Consider the following 21,358-nt stretch of genomic DNA (forward strand, 5'->3'; position numbering starts at 1 on the left):
ACATTCATCAAGGCTGAGAGGTGGCGGCGTTCGATCAACACGTGGTCAATATGGTTGAAAGTGGTCCCGTCTGAGAGACCCACGTATGTTTGTGGACGGCTTTCCGCGCAAACCAGGTACTTCCAACAACCATTACGTGTGACACTGCTAATTAAATCATTATTATTATCATTGGTATCCCTATGTAAGCTATGGGAGCCAACGTATCGCCTGAATACAGACTCCTTCCCTACTTGACTATTGAAATCTCCAAGTATGATTTTGATATCACACTTGGGACATGCTTCAAAGGTCCGCTCAACTGCCTCGTAGAAGGTATCCTTCTCCGACTCTGTAGTCTCCTCTGTAGGGGCGTCAACGTTTATGATGCGTATATTTATAAACTTGGCTTGGAAACGCAGAATGCATAGCCTTTCGCTTATATTTTCAAAGCCAATAACAGCAGGTTTCATTTTTTGGCTGACTAAGAAACCTACTCCAAGCACATGGTTTACTGAATGGCCGCTATAATATATGGTGTAGCGGCTCTTGTCTAGCAAAGCGGTCCCTGCCCATCGCATCTCTTACAACGCTGTTACATCAGCCTTATATTGGGACAGGGTATCGGCCAGCTGCTCAGTAGCATTCGGTCTGTACAGAGAGCACACGTTTCATGTGTTCGTCGTTGCAAGATGCATCCTGTCCGAGGCTCAATGTACGTACTTTATAAGTACATACATATGTGTATTCTTACGCACGAAGTAAATCGAAAATAGGTATACGACTAATTTATATACATGCATATGGAATAAAGTACTCGGTAATAAGCAATGTTTGTTTCTTTAGAGTGAGCATAATATCTGCGTCTGTAATATGTACGTATTTCTCGTAGTTATAATATGAGGGAATATTTCGGATTTTTAGCCATATACGAATGGAAAAGTATGCGTAGACAATTTCTCACATAAGATAAACACAAAACCTGTATACCCGAAGCACCAGCTTCCGGTATTCCGACTTGTTTTAAATGTGTTTTCAAGTAATATTCTTTTGCCACATTTTCTTCAATTACGTGAATTTCACCACGACTTTGCTTGAAATGCATCCCCACACTACAATCGAAATTTTTTGAAAATTCACTGTGAGGATGATGTTGTGATTTTCAAACGCTGCAAGCTCAAGTCATATGCCAGATTTATGTTGATCGCCGTAATAAAGCGCGTATTTATCGGTCCGAATGACGTTCGAATGACTTCGCTAAAAGGACAAGAATTGAAGCCAAGGTTGTACATGTGTTTCTTGAAGAAACCTAAGGTTTATGGACTAGGTATAGCAGAATATTGGTTAGTTAAGGTTTTATGGCTAAAAATCGCATTCTACTTTTCAAATGCGTTTTTCTCGAAATTGCATGTTGAAAATCGGCTGCCACCATAGCCCAAAATCTATCAAACGAAATTCTTTAAAATTTTCACGACTTATTCAGAACATATTTCTACGGTCCGCAAACTAGGATAATTGCGATTCATTCAGTAGTTTTTTTTTATTCATTGAAGAATTCGAAAAAAATCCTAAAATTCAAAAAGAAAAAAAAGAAAATTAACAAGGCGCCAAAAATTTAGCTTTTAATATTTTTTAATAATCTTAGTTTGCGGACTGTAGTTAAGTCTGTACGTGAAAATGTATAAATTGCTCTGTATTTCAACAACAAACTATGCGATCGGGCTGGGAAAATTACTATGCACGCTCAAGATATTAATAAATATATGGTGAAAAATTCGTATTTGTATCTTCATCCAGTTCTTCACAAAAAATTTTAAAAAAAAGCCCAAAAAGATGACCTTCACACGGGATGACCCCCTTAAATGAAATATGTGTGCTACTAATTATTATCTAGCTTGGAACTCTTTCGCTTTAATAACCCAGCTTTGGGGAGATCTGAAATAATGTTTTGCAATTCTGCCAGCAAGCCTTTGTTGAGGTCTACCTTATGTTGTTGTTTAAAATTACCCATCAATTCTCCGTGACGTTTATAAAAGGAGACTGTGCCGGCCGAGATATTACGTGCGACCAGCTCCAAATAAGCCAAGTTTGCGCATTTCCGGATGTTTTGTCTACAAAATGTTCAGTCATGTGCTCGATTTTAAAGGTCCTGAAATTGACAATTTCAGCAATTTTGTAAACACTGTCCTTTTCTAAAACGGTAAATTACCAGTTCACGCTGTTCCATTACTGTATGATAAAAGAACTTAACAATAGTTGGACTCAGGGTTCCAAAATTACTCAAAGAGTGTGATTTTACAATAGCCAAACACGACAAAAAACTCATGAAACAAAAAATATTTCTGAAGTGCGCAACAAACGAAAGCTTTCTGACACTGAAAATGACGGTATCAAATAAGCTGTGAGCCGAAATTCGGCAATCTACCTAGAATATCGGTCCTGTACGCCATAAACAACAATTTCCGGGATTAACTTTATTCGAAACTCCTTTAATGAATATGTTAATACATATCTGCATTTAAAATATATCGATAAATCTCCTAGTTTTAGTATTGCAGAGATGTAAAATTAAAAACAGTGACTGTATCAAATAAGCTGGGAGCCACTGTAAGTATACACCTAAATTGGTCGCACACATCTAAATATTTATGATTTGCCCCCATGTGCAACAACATATATATACACATATATGTGCGTAAGTTGAATACCGCTAGTACTAACGTACACGCACATACATATGCATATGACTCCCCGAGTAATTTTTTTTCCATTGACTTTTATCTACTAAACCTTTCTTTAGAAAAGAACAGTAACCTTAACAACTAAAAACACAAATTTCTGCTATTAGGTGTTTGAATTAAAAACCGGAAAATTCGATGCTTTATTGTAAAGAGACCATCAGAACAATTCCATTCGAAATATTTGCCGTCGCTAGCAACGACTTTTACCCATCTTTCGAGCAGTTCACAAATTCCTTTGGGAAAGAACTCGTCATCTTCGGAACTGATCCATAAATGCATCCATTTTTTGACATCGTCGTATAATGTGAAGTGCTGATCTGTCAGCTAGAGTCAAACTGCGGACACTGGGTAAACCATTCTTTGAGGACCTCAGAGAGATTTCTAGCTGCAGGGTGGGAGAGCTGCTTTCCTTCGTGAATGGCTCTGAAGATCCGAGCCGGCTAGACTCTGCCTCCCTGCTCCCATAAAAGCAGTCACGGTCTTTGGAGTTTGTGGCATCACAACGGCACACCACAGCGCTAATTGGGCTCCGCGGAGCGGCTACTGGTACCTACCTACCTACGCTCTATTCATATTGCGGTTTTCTTCAATGCTTGGCTCAAACACATCAATTGAAGTTTGTAGCGATGGGCTGAGATCGTCTCTTTCGGTTTTAGCAGTTCATAGTAAACTGATCCCACCATATGCAGACAATGAGCGTGTATATTTGTCCTTGGAGTGGGAATCGATGATTTGGCAGGCAGACAACGGCGTTTTACGCGCTTTCTGAACTGGACCAGCATTTTGACCCTTTTTGTATCTATGTGTTTCCGCCATGTCAAACTCCAATCTAAATGTAAGTAACTTTATTTGATTGTGGCACATTACTCTCACTAATCTAGAATGTCTTTACTTTCAAGGTGATTGCCTTATAGCTTTAATTTCTTTTATTGTCAGGGTGTGCCAATAACAATATCGAAATTGTGGTATAGTGCATCTGGAAAGTGACTGGGACGAATTCTGAAAAGGTCGGCTAAAATGTCTTGTGGAAGTATCAAATTTTTGTTTTTGTTTCTGTGGTGGGGAAATTTAAATAAGGAAATTAAGACTTCTGGTTATTTTACCTAGCACCTATTAGCGACTGCTCAAATCGTGATTCTGAAGACCATAGCCAGAAAATCGGCTCAATATAGGCATGTCTGACTGGTATTCGTTAAGTTCTGGGTTAATAAATTGGATATGATTGAATAATACCAGTATAGTGGAGTGCAAGAGAAGCATATATGAGCATATAAGCATAAACAATAGATATAACAATAAGATTAATCAGAAACAGCTAATATACACAGTAAACAAAAACGGAAATTCTATGTATATAGTTATATGCTGACTATTGGACTTAAGGGGGTTTTGCAGCCAATTACTAAACATTTTCGTAATATACTATTATTAACTTATTTGAACATTTATTGGTATGGAGGGAATTTCGGAGCCCAGATACCATATAGTGGCAGCTTCTGAAAATTGGTCCGTTAAATAAATGATCAATTTCGAGCCCCCGCACTCCCCACCTTTCCAACAAATGTGTAGTGACTTACGCTAATACATAATTAATTACTTCTAGCTTAAATATTAAGCTTAACTAACTTAACTTTATTTCAATGGGTGGCTATTACAACTGTTTGACCTACCCGACCTTCTGTGTAAATTATTACTTTAATTGAATTAATTTTAATACATATATCTTCACAATTATTTTATATGCAACTGAACTATTTGAAGATTGCGCTGGATCGGAAAGTACTAACCGAGACCTTTTATTTGATACCCCACACATCATCGCACATCATTTTAGCTCACTCAATGCTCCCACGAGACCCAAACATGTAATTGAACACCACATGGCACGCGAATTGGTAAGGTAATTCGCATGCCGATATTGTGGACAGGCCTCTGCTTATGCAATTGCGAAAATATGTCGTTATTGCGCTATTTAATGCAACATGACCTAGGCTAGTTTCATCATCAACGGCGCAACAACCGGTATCCGGTCTAGGCCTGCCTTAATAAGGAACTCCACACATCCCGGTTTTGCGCCGAGGTCCACCAATTCGATATCCCTAAAAGCTGTCTGGCGTCCTGACCTACGCCATCGCTTCATCTTAGGCAGGGTCTGCCTCGTCTTCTTTTTCTACCATAGATATTGGCCTTATAGACTTTCCGGGTGGGATCATCCGCATCCATACGGATCAAGTCACCCGCCCACCGTAACCTATTGAGCCGGATTTTATCCACAACCTGACGGTCATGGTATCGCTCATAGGTTTCGTCATTGTATAGGCTATGGAATCGTCCATCCTCATGTAGGGGCCAAAAATTCTTTGGAGGATTCTTCTCTCGAACGTGGCCAAAAGTTCGCAATTTTTCTTGCTAAGAACCCAAGTTTCCGAGGAATACATGAGGACTGACAAGATCATTGTCTTGTACAGTAAGAGCTTTGACCCTATGGTGAGACGTTTCGAGCGGAACAGTCTTTGTAAGCTGAAATAGGCTCTGTTGGCTGATAACAACCGTGCGCGGATTTCATCATCGTAGTTGTTATCGGTTATGATTTTCGACCCTAGATAGGAGAAATTGTCAACTGTCTCAAAGTAGAATTCTCCTATCCTTATTCTTCCCGTTTGGCCAGTGCGGTTTGATGTTGTTAGTTGATTCGTCTTCGGTGCTGATGTTGCCACCATATATTTTGTATTGCCTTCATTGATGTGCAGCCCAAGATCTCGCGTCGCCTGCTCGATCTGGATGAAGGCAGTTTGTACGTCTCGGGTGGTTCCCTCCATGATGTCGATATCGTCAGCATAGGCCAGTAGTTGGGTGGACTTGAAGAGGATCGTACCTCTTGCATTTACCTCAGCATCACGGATCACTTTCTCGAGGGCCAGGTTAAAGAGGACGCATGATAGCGCATCCCTTTGTCGTAGACCGCTGTTGATGTCGAATGGTCTTGAGAGTGATCCTGCTGCTTTTATCTGGCCTCGCACATTGGTCAGGGTCAGCCTAGTCAGTGTTATTAATTTCGTCGGGATACCGAATTCTCTCATGGCCGTGTACAGTTTTACCCTGGCTATGCTATCATAGGCGGCTTTAAAGTCGATGAACAGATGGTGCAATTGTTGCCCATATTCCAACAATTTTTCCATCGCTTGAATCTGTTGCTGATTTGCCTGGAGTGAAGCCTCTTTGGTATGGGCCAATGATGTTCTGGGCGTATGGGGCTATCCGGCCTAGCAAGATAGTGGAGAATATCTTATAGATGGTACTCAACAACGTGATACCTCTATAATTGCTGCACTGTGTGATATCTCCCTTTTTATGTATGAGACAGATAATGCCCCGTTGCCAATCGTCAGGCATTGATCCGCTGTCCCATACCTTGAGCACAAGTTGATGAACCACTTGGTGTAACTGGTCGCCTCCATATTTAACCAATTCGGCTGTAATTCCATCGGGCCCTGGCGACTTATGATTTTTTAGCCGATGAATTGCACAGACTGTTTCTCCTAAACATGGTGGTGGCAGTATTTGTCCGTCGTCTTCAATTGACGGGACCTCCAACTCGCCGATGATCTGGTTGTTCAGTAGCTCATCAAAGTACTCAACCCATCGCTCTAATATGCCCATTCTGTCGGAAATCAGATTTCCCTCTTTGTCTCGGCAGGATGAGCATCGAGGTGTATAAGGTTTCATCCTGCTGACTTGTTGGTAAAACTTCCGCGCCTAGTGCGGTGGCTCCCTGTACTTTTCTAGTTCACAGACTTGTTGGTTCTCCCAGGCTTCCTTTTTCCGTCTGTGAAGTCGCTTCTCCGCTCGACGGAGTTCGTGATAAGTCTCCGCGCGTGCCCGCGGTCTTTGAGAATGCAACATTACTCGGTATGCGGCATTCCTCCGTTCCGTTGCTAGCTTACATTCATCGTCAAACCAGCCGTTCCGACTCCTTTTGCGGCTGGGGCCAAGTATGTTTGTGGCCATATCCATGATAACGTTCTTCAGGTGATTGTGAAGATCATTTGTTGATGCTTCATCTCCAGGTCCTCTGTTGACTGCGGTTATTGCGGCATCCATTTCCCTCTTATAGGTGTCGGGGAGGGTTGTGTTGTGGATGGCTTCAGTGTTCGCTCTCACCTGATTGCCAGAGGGGATTCTAGGTGGTGTTGTCATTCGAGCTCGAAGCACCACGCCAACGAGATAGTGATCCGAGTCTATATTGGCCCCCCTATATGTTTATTGATGTAAAATTAATTGTCCTATTTAATGCAATTTAACGTATTTGTGGAACATGAGCTGGCTAGTAGACGAGTAGATTAATTGTATAATAATATTTATTAAGTATGTCACTGTTTGTGCAATTTTGAGTATATCGATAGTGAAATTCGGGTAGGTGAGGAAAGTGCAGGAACTTTGCAGTCTTGCAGATTACTCACTGAGGAAGCTATCCCAACACCTGCAGTTAGATATAAAATTCAAATCTATCCAATGAGAAGAAGGAGAAATTTGAGGTCCGGTACGGATAACCGGCGGGAGTCGTCTGACTTGGTGACTGGGTCGGGCTCCCGTAAAGGACAGCACGGCGTCGAAACCGCTAGTCGTGGGGCGGTTCGACGTCTAGGCGCCACGACGATCAGGAGCACAGCTCCGCCTGCTGCAGCTGTTTCGCCACAATCTGAGGCGACCACTTCAGCACGTTCGCGTAGGCAGCGGATGAAATGGACTGAAGAAATGAGCCTCTTCATCATCCGCTCCTACTACAAAATAACGGTGGGGGCTTGTACAACATCTTACCGCCCCTTGTTGCACCAGAATTTCGTCGAGCGTTTCTCGCAATTCGTGCACGTGACTGTGCAGCGAGTCGCAGACCAGTACCGCTTTATTACTCGCAGCGACACACTCCCGGCCACCATCAGGGAACGTGTTCGACTTGAAGTCATCGGGGAAACTGGTGACCGAGGGTCGATGGGGGCAGAGGCTGCGGCATCAACAACACCACGCCGCACTGCAGGTAACAGTTTCAGTACTCGCCGAAGCACTCTTCTCCACCGTCCAGCTGAGGTTTCCGCTGAGGTTCGGGACGAATTCCAAAGAGCGTGTATAGAATTCTCGGATATAGATCCTTTACATAAACCACCATAGACATGCCGCTGCTGCAACTATAATCACTTGTGTATTGTAGTGCAGTTACGGCTGTCAGATTGCACGGTCAGAAGATTCGCTTTCGTGTTATTGGTTTGAGTGACCAAAGGAATCCACCATGGAAAATTCGTCTGGCACGTCGGCGGCACTCACTAAGGCAGGACATTGCTAGACTGATTCAGATTAGCACTGGCAATGCCAGCAGACGGGTGAGAACTACAGTGCAGAGAGTTTACCGGAACTATGTCATCCCCAGTGAGACACCGGTCGTTGAAATTCTGAACACACTAAAACAGAAACTTTCTATCATATGCAGTCGGTTACGACGGTATGGCGGAAGTTATTCCAGACGTGTCCATAATGCAACATACGCGAGGAACCAACGGAGCTTTTTCAGATGTCTCAACGAATCCCAACAGAGCATCCAAACAATACAGTTCTCGGTGACGGAAGCGAAAGAGTATTGGGGTGGACTTTGGAGGCTACCCGCCAAGCATGCTGAGTGGATCACCGTCGAAAGCACCCGCCATTCCAATAAGCCTGGCATGAATTTTGCGGATGTTACCAAAGAGGAAGTTCGACGAGCCATAAACATCTCGAAGCACTGGAGGGACCCAGGTCTGGATCGGGTGCAGAATTTCTGGTATAAGAAATTTACCAGTGTACCCAGTCGGTTGGCACGTAGTATATGTATATGTAGTATGAGGTCATGAGTCGGCCGGAGGAATTTCCACCTATCCTCACTGCGGGGATTACCTACCTTATCCCTAAGAAGGACGCGGTGCAGACACAAGACCGATCACTTGCTTACCAACCCTTTACAAATTCATCACGTCCATTATTAGTGGAAGGATCAATGCACACCTCGAGACCAACAACATTCTGTCGAGTTGGGTCAAGGGGTTGCAAAGAGCAATTCATTATCGACTCGGTAGTTGTAGGACAAACAATAAGAGGCCAAAGAAACCTTTTGCTATATCCATTATGCCAGGCCTTTTGATAGCGTTCCGCATACCTGGCTAATCGATATCCTACGCATTGATCCGAAACTAGCAAAGTTTTTGGCGACAGTCATGGAAGGATGACCTACCACCTTATCGGTGCGTACATCTGAGGGTTCTAATACCTCAGAGCCCATCTGTATACGGAGGGGCATCTTTCAGGGGGATTCGTTGAGTCCCCTTTGGTTTTGTATGGCACTGAACCCCCTTTCATGGCTACTGAATGATGCTAGAGGGCATGGTTTTGTAATAAAGTATAGCCTACCTGCTAAGTTCGAACTGACACACTTGATGTACTTAGATGACATCAAGCTGTATGCTGGTACTGACACAACTGAACATGTACTGAACATACATGTTCAGCCGTGATATTCGGATGGAGTTTGAATTAGACAAGTGTCGAATCTAAGCCATCCGCAAAGGTCATCACGAGCCGCATGCCGGACATAGCATTGGTGACCTCCATATCGAAGCTATGACTGAGACAGGCTTCTACAAGTACCTAGGAATTCTGCAAGGAACCCATGCTCGAGTTGAGGATCTGAAGGATGCTATGCTGTCCGAATTCCTGTGACGTGTAAAGCTGGTACGGAAATCGCATCTCTCGGGGAAGAATAAAATAAGCGCGTTGAATGTATTCGCTATCCATTCACTGGCTTATGCATTCGGAATATTGCCGTGGACGAAGACCGATCTGAAAAACGTCCAGCGGCGGATACGGACAACTATGTCCTAATTCCGAATGCATCATCCAAAGTCTGCCGTGGAGCGGATGAACCTGCCTCGTGACATCGGAGGTAGGGGCGTGGTTAACATGGCGGGATAACATCATCTCCAAGCCGACTCGCTGCGCGCTTATTTTTACAGCAAATAGCAGGCGAGTCCCTTGCATGCAGTTGACTGTGGGTTGACTCCACTTAACTTGAAGGATCGATCTTTCAATCCTCTAAGTGGAGTGAAGTCTGACCAAGAGCGTATCGATGAATGGAAGTCGAAGACAATGCACGGTAAACACGTGAATTGTCTTTGGCAGCCATTTGTTGATTTGCATTTGTGAACAGATGACTGTGTGCTGGGGAGCTCTTTACTGAGACGGAAGGGTTCATGTGTGCCATTCAGGATGGCGTAGTCGCCACCCGAGCTTAAAAAAGCTCATTATGAAAGAACGGGTGGAGAAGGACCAGTGCAGAATGTGTGGTTCGGCGTTAGAGACGCTGAACCATCTCATTTGTGGCTATACTCTTATGGCAGCGGTGCAATACATTACCAGGCATAATGCTGTATGTAAGGTTATCCATCAAAACCTTGCATACAAGCATGGGCTGATCACGGGAACATTACCGGTTTACCGGTACTTGATAGTTCTGCTTGCAGAATGTATTGGGACCGGCAAGTTCTGACTGATCGCCATACTTTATATAACAAGTCTGATGTACTGTTAGTTGACAAGACGGGTCGCTCCGCGTATATTATTGATGTTACTATCCCCCATAATAGCACGGAAATACGTGGAGAAGAAGGTGAACTATGAGCCATTGGCTCGGGAAATCAAAGAAATTTGGCGTCTCCAGCGGGTGGTTGTAGTTCCCATAATATTGTCAGTTACTTAAATCCCTCACGACTTCCCTTGACGTCCTGGGACTTTCGCACAGTCTGGTTCAAACCATGCAGAAGTACACCATTCTGCATACGTGCTCGATGTTGCGGGGAGTACTCGACGGATTCTCCCACTGACCTACAACCGGTCACCACCACCAGCGCCCCTTCAGTTTTTAAGTAGGTAGGGTCGTCCGGGCCTAAATGCTTGGCACTTAGTGCTAGTATTAGGTAAAATCCGTCATCTGCCGAGATTGTGATAACTCGGAAATAATCGTTGGCGGTATTAGAGCACTTCATTCAAGACCGCAACAGTACACTGTAGGAGAAAATGTGGTCAGCATTGCGCTCGCCGGAGATTATTACCTTGATTTAACTCAGGTACTCATTCAGCTTAGTCGACTGGTATCCGACGTCAAATCACGATACAAATCCCACCGCCACCAGTGAGATTTGAACCACAACCTTCCGTACGACTCGTGCTCCAACCACTCAGCTATCCGGACACGGGCCGAATTTGGCCAATATTAAATATAGCCCTAGTGCTAAGTAGTCACTCCGTTCTTGCAATTTACCCCTCTTTGAAACCCAGTCTCCAGAATAACGTTAGAACGACAGACGGAGATCGTCAAGGAATTCGAGATATTATCGACCAATTATAAGAAGGACGGAGCAGTACGTAAGACTTCAGAATACCTGGTAAGGAAGCTGGAAAAGTTCGAGGAGCCTAACGCGAGCTATTCCTCAAACCACGAGTAGCTGGTGCGGACTCTGCCAGCAAATGACTCATCTTCGACATCCATAAAGAGATGGAGTCAACATTCAGAGCTATGAGGACGTCATGAGAGATCAGGGGCAATGATTTGCTGCAGGTACTTCGGGAGGAGAAGTCGCATCACAGGACCCAAATAGCGGCGGCATGCTAGCATGCCAAGAATTACCAAGACTACCACCGATTCAGATTCTCATTTTTACTGGCCAGAGTAGGGAATGGAGCCAGTTTATCGATTTGTTCAAGACCGTGATACATAACAATCGGTCCTTGGGCAACATTTAGAAACTGCAGTATCTGTTAGGATACTTCGAAGGGGCCCCGAAGGGAGCTGCTTCACACTTTCAATTGAATAGTGAAAACTACGAGGCGGCATTAACTATTCTGGAGGAACGGTTTTCCAACACATGCCAAACAGCTGTTGAATATCTGGATGCGATCATCGATTTTAAAAGGCTGGATTATAGATGTGCGGATGACGTAATAGCCATGTATACTACAATCCGCAATTGTCTCGCTGGATTACGTAACCTGGGATTCACAACTCAGGATTGGAGTCCCATAGTAGCCCGCATCGTCATGCGGAGACCCTACGCATATTCGAAGAATCCATGGAGGACACTAAGGAATTTCCGACGGAGGACAGACTGTGCGCATCCCTCTTAAACAGTCACCAACAACTGGTAGCGATCCGAACGCAGCCTGCAACCTCACAGCCCCCAAGCGCAAATCGTTTATTGCTTTATTCAAGCCTACCAAGCCTTACTGCAAAGGGAAACATTTACCATTTGCCTGCGATGCTTTTAAAAAGCCTACAATTGAGGAAAGGTGTCGGTTCGCGAGGCAGGAGAAGTTGTGCCGAAATTGCCTAGCACATGCCTGCTACTGCTACTGATGAAGACAGAGACGCGTATTATCTACCCCACTACCCGGTTGTCAAGATGAAGAGCTCTACCACAAAGGTTCGACCAGTATTTAATGCCTCTGCAATAACAAGAACCGAGGTCAGCCTCAACGATAAGCTGTATTCCGAACGGAAACTTTATACAGACCATCAAAGGATATACCGGTCCAGGAGTATGTACTTTGGAGAAGCCCCTGCTTCGTTCCTGTCCATTAGAGCGTTTTTGCAGCTTGCCGAAGATAAGGAAGCGAATTTCTCACTTGCGACAAAGAAGTTAAGGACAGATTATTATATCGACAATTTGCTAAGTGGTACAAGTACTAGACAAAAGGCGAGAGCCCTCATCAACCAAAGTTCGGTGGATTTAACCTACGTAAGTGGGCATCAAATGATCCCAGCCTTTTGAGTGATATTCCTGAGGAACCCAGGGAAATTATGTTGCATGAATTCATACAAGATTCAACGATTGCCACCCTTGGCCTGATGTGGAACCCTACGAAGGACAGCTTTCGATTAAGATTGATGAAGTATGACCCAGCAAGGAAGCTGACCTATAAAGTATTGCAGGGATTTTCCACCCCCTTTAATGTCTCGCACCAATGGCAATTTCAGCCAATTCTTGATACAGAAAATTTGGCTGTCAGGTATCGGTAGGGATAAAAATCCCTCGAATGAGATTTTTACGTAATGGAAACGTCTTCAGGAGGAACTACCGGTTTTGGAATCTATCCGAATTCCCCGGTGGATCTATTATTCTGTGGATCATCATTGCGAGCTTCATGGCTTTTGTGATGCTTCCGAGGTAGCATACGCTGCGGTAATACAGTGTGGAAAATCAATTCTATCCTTACTCTAAGTCAAGAACAAGGTAAAGCCGCTAAAAACAAAGGTGTCCTTGCCGAAAATGGATCTGGTGAGGTCAACGCTACGACTAGATGTGTCTGCTATGTACTGCTGGTCCGACCCCACAATCACATTGGCGTGGATAAAGAAGGACCTTTCGCAACTGGAGTCCTATGACGCAAATGGGGTTGCTAAGATTCGTGAGCTTAGTGAACAATCCTAGCTTTTGAGTCACATAAAGTCAAAAGAGAATCCCACGCACTGCGCTTCGAGAGGCATCTCCCCTACCGAGTTGGTAAATAATCACTTGTAGTGGCAGGGCCCGTTATGGCTCTTGGAGGGAGGCGGCCCAGCAAACTGGCCTGTTTCACGGGCATTGCACCAAGGAAATCTGTGGGAACGATATTCAAGGTTTTCAAAGTTGGTAAGGGTCGTAACATACATGTCCCGTTTCATTATTCGAAAGAAAGGGGCAATCTGCTCCGCGGAATACGAACAAAGTCGGCTCAGAATCCTGCGGTTACCCTAAGGAACAGAGTTTGCGAAGGAGATAAAAGACCTGAAGAAGGGCCACCCACTAAACAAGAGGTTAGGAAACTATCATCTTTTCCTTGACCATCAAGGCTTGCTCAGGCAAACTGTAGAACGCGGACACATCCGGCGACCATAAGCATCCGGTTCTCTTGCCAAGAGAGCATTATGTCAACTTCCTTATTATACGGGAAGCTCATTGCAATGCTTTGCATGGTAGCGTCTCCACTGTTCGAAGTTATTTTAAGAATCCGGATTTGGATCCTCCTCGACCAAAAGGTGATTCGCAATGAGCTGCACAGATGTCTTACATGTGCGAAATGTTCAAATCTGCGCAGTCAGCAAATTATGGGTGATCTGACCGCCATCCCCCCCCCCCCTCCTCTCTTGCACTGCGGTGTGTATTATGCAGGTGCCTTTAAAACATGGTCGTCGAAAGGCCAAGCTTCAAATATTTTAATGGGGTATGTTTGCATCCAACCAACCAACAACATCAAACTGCACTGGTCAAACGGGAAGAATAAAGATAGGGGACTATAATTTTGAGACCGCTGCTGATTTCTCCTATCTAGGGTCGAAAATCACAACTGATAACAGCTATGACGATGAAATTCGCGCACGGTCGTTGTCAGCCAACAGAGCCTATTTCAGCTTACAAAAACTGTTCCACTCGAAAAGTCTCAACATAGGGTCTTACTGTACAAGACTATGATCTTGCCAGTCCTCATGTATTCCTCGGAGACTTGGGTTCTCGGTAAGAAAAATTGCGAACTCTTGGCCGTGTTCGAGAGAAGAATCCTCGGAAGAATTATTGGCCCCCTACATGAGGATAGACGACACAACAAAGAAATCTATGAGTGATACCAGTCAGGTTGTGAATAAAATCCGGCTCAATAGGTTACGGTGCGCGGGTGACTTAATCCGCATGGATGAGGATGATCCAGCCCGGAAAGTCTATAAGGGCAATATCTATGGTAAAAAAAGAAGATGAGGCAGACTCTGCTTGAGATAAAGCAATGGCGTAGGTCAGGATGCCAGACAGCTTTTAGGGATATCGAATTGGTGGACCTCGGCGGAAAACCGGGATGTCTGGAGTTCCTTATTAAGGCAGCCCTAGACCGAATATTTGTTGTTGCGCCGTTGACGATGATGGTGATGTTTGCGCCTTCGTATGTATGGTCACGATGGCTGTACATCTTGAATTAGTGAGCAATTTTTCAACCGAGGCATTTCTTACTGCATTTAAACGGCTGATTGCGAGACGAGGCCTGTGCTCCGAAATCTACAGTGATCATGGGAATAACTTTGTCTGAGCCAAAAACCAGATCGAAAAGAAAATGCAGAATGCAATAATGGCAGCACGACGTTACTTGGAAATTTATACCAGTCGCCCATTTTGGAAGCCCTTGGAAAGCTGCAGTAATGTCTGCAAAACAACATTTAAAGCACGTATTCGACGAAACAAAGATTGTGTCGACTTTCGAAGAGTTTACTACGATTCTCTGCCAGATCGAGGCAAGCCTAAACTCTAGGTCCTCGTTCCGCTACTCAGCAATCCAGATAATGTGGAGGTTTTGATTCCTCACTTTTAAGTTCAACGACCAATTAATGCACTCCCGGAGGCCGATTGAAATCAACGGAGTCTTTATGAATGCTGGCAGCAGCTTAAAGCCATCCAGCAAACCTTTTGGAGAAGGTGGGCTCAGCAGTATTTGCACAACTTACAGGTTCGGATGAAATGGGACAAAGTGAACTCAAGTGTGAGGTCCGGTCAGCTGGTACTCCAATAAAGGGGCCATTAGCGCGTATCTGTGCAATCCATCCAGGAGACGACGGAGTAGTCCGAGCGGTTTCGGTTCAGTATCATGGCTCTTCAAGGAAAGAAGTTGGTACAATCAACTTGTGTTCCCTACCGGTAGAGCTACTAAACAACCAGGAGGTGATATCTTCCGAAATAAGACCATGTGGAGGAACTAGGCGAATCAAGAGTGGTTCGTGGATACCTGAGGATTGAGGCGGACTTTATGATGCATGCGATGATCAAGGATCGCCAAAACACGACAGAGGTGCTAGAACAAACTAGAAGGATGTGCCGTGAAACCACAAAAGTTATGTCGACCACATACTGCGACGCCCTGTTAAGGCATCTTCAATTCAAATATGAAGGCATCGTCCGAAAGATCGAGGAGATGCTCAACGTCCCGGAAGCGGGGAGACAGGAAGGATTTACTGGGCAAAGTACTAACCGCCCTTTTCGGTATAAACCACGAAGTATACAGAGACATCGATGAACTCCGGCACGACCACCTTGTGGGACTGCAGACTTCGGCCCGACAAAATGTGCTCTTAAACCCTCGGGTTGAGGCATATCATTCTGCGGTTTCTAATCGACTGAAAGGGTTTGGCGGGAAGCTGAACTCTGTCATCAGAGCAGTCAACGAAATGAGTAGCTGGTTTGGGCGAGTCGATTTGGCGAGTCTAAGTGTTCAGGTGGTGTCCGCAGACTTAACGGCTGTGTATTATTACGACGAGCTGGACACTAAGTACTCCGGAATTCTACCCACGCTCTATAGCCACGGAGATCTCCTGGGTCTTGTAACGAAAAAACCTGTGGATGACGTCCGTAACAAAATTGGACCTCGTTTGAAATACTACCAATACCGCATGCTACTCCATAGAGAGGGCGGTCAGATGAAGATCTTCGGCATCCTCTGCATAGTTGGACCCCATGGCTATTGGTTGCTTCACGTTACCGCAATTCCCCGAGCTGATGGGGAAGGGCGATATTTTATTCCTCAGATCAACGTTTCCACGATCGTCATTGACTGCAACCACGAAAACTATTTTGAGCTCAATGGGGACGAGTTCGCATCGTGTAACCGTCTCAGTGAGAGCTTTTTATGGTCACCCAAGCTAATCAAGGACATAGATGAGATACGGAACTGCGCGATTGGTACAATTTTCGAACGCCCATACAAACCGACATGCCCGTTGTATTCTGTTTCAAGTAACAAGGCGACTTGGAAGGAGCTAATGGGGCGCAACAGCCTTCATGATGTCACTGTACAATTTTGAGTGTGTCGCTAGTGAAATCGGTGAGAACATTGAATTGATTCTTAAGTATATATGGAGTAAGTCAGAATTAAAAAGGGGAGTGTGAGAATTTAGTTAGCACGGTGAAATAAACCTATTAAGTATTACTTACTTAACCATCTTTTGCTTTCCTCCTCATCCTCATTTTTAAGATTAATCGTCCTCTACAACCATTGAGGACATTACTTCCACCTGAGTTGTGCAGACTGGAGCGGTAGCCTATTAGGTACAAACATGCCCCTTTTGCATGTATGGAGACCCCCTTAAATTCGGCATAAAATGATGTAACCCACTGAATGTGTGACCGTTCACAGTTCCCACCTGTCAATCGCTATAACCATCTCCGAAAAAAAATGCGTGTGATAGACAGACAGACAGTAAACCGATTTTAATAAGGTTTTGTTTTATACAAAACCTTAATAAAAGAGGGTTAAACTGAAATGGCAACCGTGAAAAGGAAAGAACATTTGACCCCAGGCCCAGGCCAACTGCGTTGAATATTCAATTTACACAGCATGAAATGGGTTTCATGGTAATAATGATATTATAGGTAATCATGAACCATTTACTTCGTTCTCAACAAAAACTTCCGCGAAACAAAGTGCAATCGATCGATATATCACGATTATCAAAAGGCGATGCAGGCCGCAGATAGTCTCGAAACTCACTACAAAAGTCAGCAGATCCAGCGAAAACAAATTCCACCTCGTGGCAACACAAGCTGAAAACGATATATTATGTGAGAGTATCCACTTTCGGGTGATATTGACATTTATAGTATTCAATTTTCAAAGAAGCAACAAATTTGAGGTATTATAACTTTGTTAGTAATAGTGCGATTTCCACCAAACTAAGATCATGCTCTATATTATAGCCTATATCACTGCAAAATTTCATGGTACTAGGATGAACTTAAGGGGGGTTTCTAGCCAATTACAAAAAATTGTAGTAATATACTATTATTAACTTTATTTAAACAGATATCGGCATGGAAGGTATTTCGGAGCCCAGGCACCATATAGTGGCAGCCTCTTGATTTTTTTCAGATTTTTCGGTTTGGTAGTTTCTGAGAATGGCCCCCTCAAAGAAGTGATCACTTTCAACCCCCCGCGCTCCCCACCCTTCCAACGAATGACAAAACTAAGATCGGCTTTGAAAAGTACTAATCGAGACCTTTCATTTGATACCCCACATGACTATATTTGATGAAAAAAAATTTTACACCCCCCTTTTGCATGTATGGGAACCCCCCCTTAAATTCGACGTAAAAGGATGTAATTCACTGCATGCGTGAGCGTTCACAGTTCCCACCTTTCTACCAAATTTAGTGTTAATCGTTATAACCGTCTCCGAGAAAAATGCGTGTGACGGACAGACAGACAGACAGATAGACAGTAAACCGATTTTAATAAGGTTTTGTGTTTACACAGCACACTACACAGCAAAACTTAAGAGCAGCAAAGGTCTGTGCGTAGTAATTAAGGGCATTGAACCGAAAGCTAATCCCAATGAAGTAAAAGAGGTACTTACGGGGATAGGATATGTGGTGAAATCTGTTAATGTTATAATAAACCGTCAATACAACCGTTATTCAAGTTGGGCTTACTCCAGAGGGTCGTAAGTTGGGAAAGAAAGGAGGAGAATCACCGTGGAAGAACGACATAAACACAATGGTCCTGTCCAGTGCATGAACTGTTAAGAAATTGGTGTCACCGAAACGTATTGTACACTTTCTAGTGTGTGCGCGATTTGCGGTGAGTTCCACAAAACAATTCTTTGCACCAAAAATAAGTCGGAATAGCGGAAACTGGCGCTTCAAATATAAAGGTTTTGTATTCATCTTATGTGAAAAACTTTCTACGCACATTTTTCCATTGGTATATGGCTAAAAACCCAAACTATTCCTTTATACTTTTTTCAAGCTACAAGAAATACGTACATATTACAGACATAGATATTATGCTATTAGTACTGGGCAAAAAAACCCGATCAGTGAGAAAATCTGATTTTTGAGAAAAAATATGGAGCTGACAAAAAAGTAAATATAAGGGTTTTTGTGTATTGATATTTTGCACTAAAAATTGTTGGAGAAAAAAGAAAACTATGTAAAATTTTTCAGGAGGGACTTTTATTCAAAATTATTCTACTTTACGAAAAATAGGTAAATTTAGTTTATATTTCATATCAATCACAAAACTCGTCGTACCAGAATAATTTTTTTTTTGTTTACTTAATAACAAAACAATAAACTCATAAATGTTGAATTAGTATTTCGTTGCACCTCGTTTTTTCTTAATTACGGCTCTAATCCTCGCTGGCATTGATGAAATAAGATTCTGCAGAATATGCAGGTCAACTTCATCATCCCACATCCTTAAGAGGATTAAGTCAAACTCATGTTGGCTTTTCGGCTTCTGTGCAGCTACCTTTTTCTCCATTAGTGCCCACAAGTTTTCTATGGGGTTTAAATCCATGCTGTTCCCGGGCCAAGTTAGCTGCTCTACTGAGTTTTCGGGCAGAAACTTGCGCACCTCCAAAGCAAAAAAGGTTAAATAATATCAGATGCTCCTCCAAGATTCATTTATAGGCTGCACCATTGACTGTTTCACCAATTAATGAAAGTCCTTTCACACCATAAAACGACAAGCAGCCCCAGATCATCTTGTTCACCCGCTGGTGTACTGTGATCTGAATACACTCCCCACTGAATCGCTCACCTGATCTTCTCCATACGTGGTGGATCCCATCCAAGCCAAAAATATTAAATTGGAATTCATCGGAGAATATTATACTTTACGCGTTCTTCCATTTTAAAAATGCTTTCTTGCGGGACACCGGCCATGAAGTTCGCCCTCTCTGAGCCTCCGACGAACCGTTGATGCATCGATTTCTGTCCCAGCGGCATTCTTGAGCTCCTTTTAATGTCCAATGAACTTTTGAACCGATCCCACAGACAGAATTTCCGCATCAGTCGGTTTTCGGCTAATGTAGTCTTTTTCGTATTTCCAGTTCCTTATTTCCGGGCAGTGCACCCAGTGGCTCGAAATTTTTTTAAAAAGTCAGCTACAGAGGACTAACTAAAGCCCACAACGTCCGGTATTTGACGTGTGCTATATTTTTTATGAAATAAGGTAATTATTTCTCCTCGGTCGATATTACTCATTTTACGTGTTTTTGCCATTTTTTTCAATTAATGCACTTCAAAAACTTACCAGTGCAAGAAACTACAATCTAACGGTACAAATTCTTTCTTCATATTTGTATATATACAACAACAAAAAAAACTACTTATCAATCCCAATTAAAATAACGAATTTACGCGAAATTAAGTAGGGCTCACTTAACTGATCGGATTTTTTTGCCCAGTACTGTATATCAATTTATCGTACACCTATTTTCGATTTACTACGTGCATAAAAGTATACATATGTGCATGCCGTTTGTTCAATGTACAAACATATCTATCTAAATTAGGCACTACCCCAAAGCTTCATTAGCATATACATATAAATACATACATATGGCTGTCTCGAGTAATTGATATTGACATATAAATGATTAAAAAATTGAAACAAAGTATTTCCAATTTGCGTGTACTCACTTTGTTGTGTTATGATGACGTCATACACGTTTTAGAATGCAAAAAATTAAGATAAAATGTAAAAGTTTCACCTTCAGTAAATGCCCAAAGTTATGCATTATGTTATTTCCTATGCAAATGCCAAAATTTAAATTTTCATTTCATTTCATTCGCATAGTTCGTTATTGAAATACAGAGCAACCATCTCCAAAAAAAGGTGTTTTTCTGCTGCCACGCTAGAGGGCGCTATGATCATTTTAAAGAGTAAGTAAACGGCATTTTAATGTACAGACTTAACTACAGTCCGCAAACTAGGATTATTAAAAAATATTAAAACTAAATTTTTGGTGAATTTTGGTGTTTTTTAACGGCTTCTTCAATGGATAAAAAAAACTACTGAATGAATCGCAATTATCCTAGTTTGCGGATCGTAGAAATATGCTCTGAATAAGACGTGAAAATTTCAAAGAATTTCGTTGGATAGATTTTGGGCTATGGTGGCAGCCGATTTTCAACATGCTGTTTCGAGAAAAACCCATTTAAAAAGTAGAATGCGATTTTTAGCCAAAAACCTTAACTGACTATTAATCTGCTATACATAATCCATAAACCTTAGGTTTCTTGAAGAAAGACATGTATAGCCTTGGCTTCAATTCTTGTCCTTTTAGCCAAGTCATTCGGACCGATAAATACAAGCTTTATTACGCCGATCGACATAAATCTGGCATGTGACTTATCATGTGTTCAACACTATAACTCCCAAACGACTCCGAATATCAAAAATTCACTCTACCCATATATTCTACACTATATCATACAATTGATGTCAAAAAAAAAAAAAATCGATTCCGCGACTCCGGCACACGAGATGACCCCCTTAAGGGAACAATTTCATCACTACTGCAGACTACCATGCGAGTCACTCCCACTGGGGCTCAAGGTTAATCTCTCCTAAAAGTAAAGAATTGTATGAGGTGATCTTAGGGCGCAAACTTGACCACATATCAGGGGGTCATCCTAGTTACTGGCCGACTGACATCAACAAAATTCTAGATCTAATTCGATTTTGGAGTCTCAAAAAGAATATCACAACAATGTACAATGACCCAAACAGTCTACGAGCCGCCGTCAAACCATTCTGACATGACAAAC

The sequence above is a fragment of the Hermetia illucens genome, chromosome 4 (genome assembly GCF_905115235.1).
Source record: "Hermetia illucens chromosome 4, iHerIll2.2.curated.20191125, whole genome shotgun sequence".
NCBI lineage: Eukaryota > Metazoa > Arthropoda > Insecta > Diptera > Stratiomyidae > Hermetia > Hermetia illucens.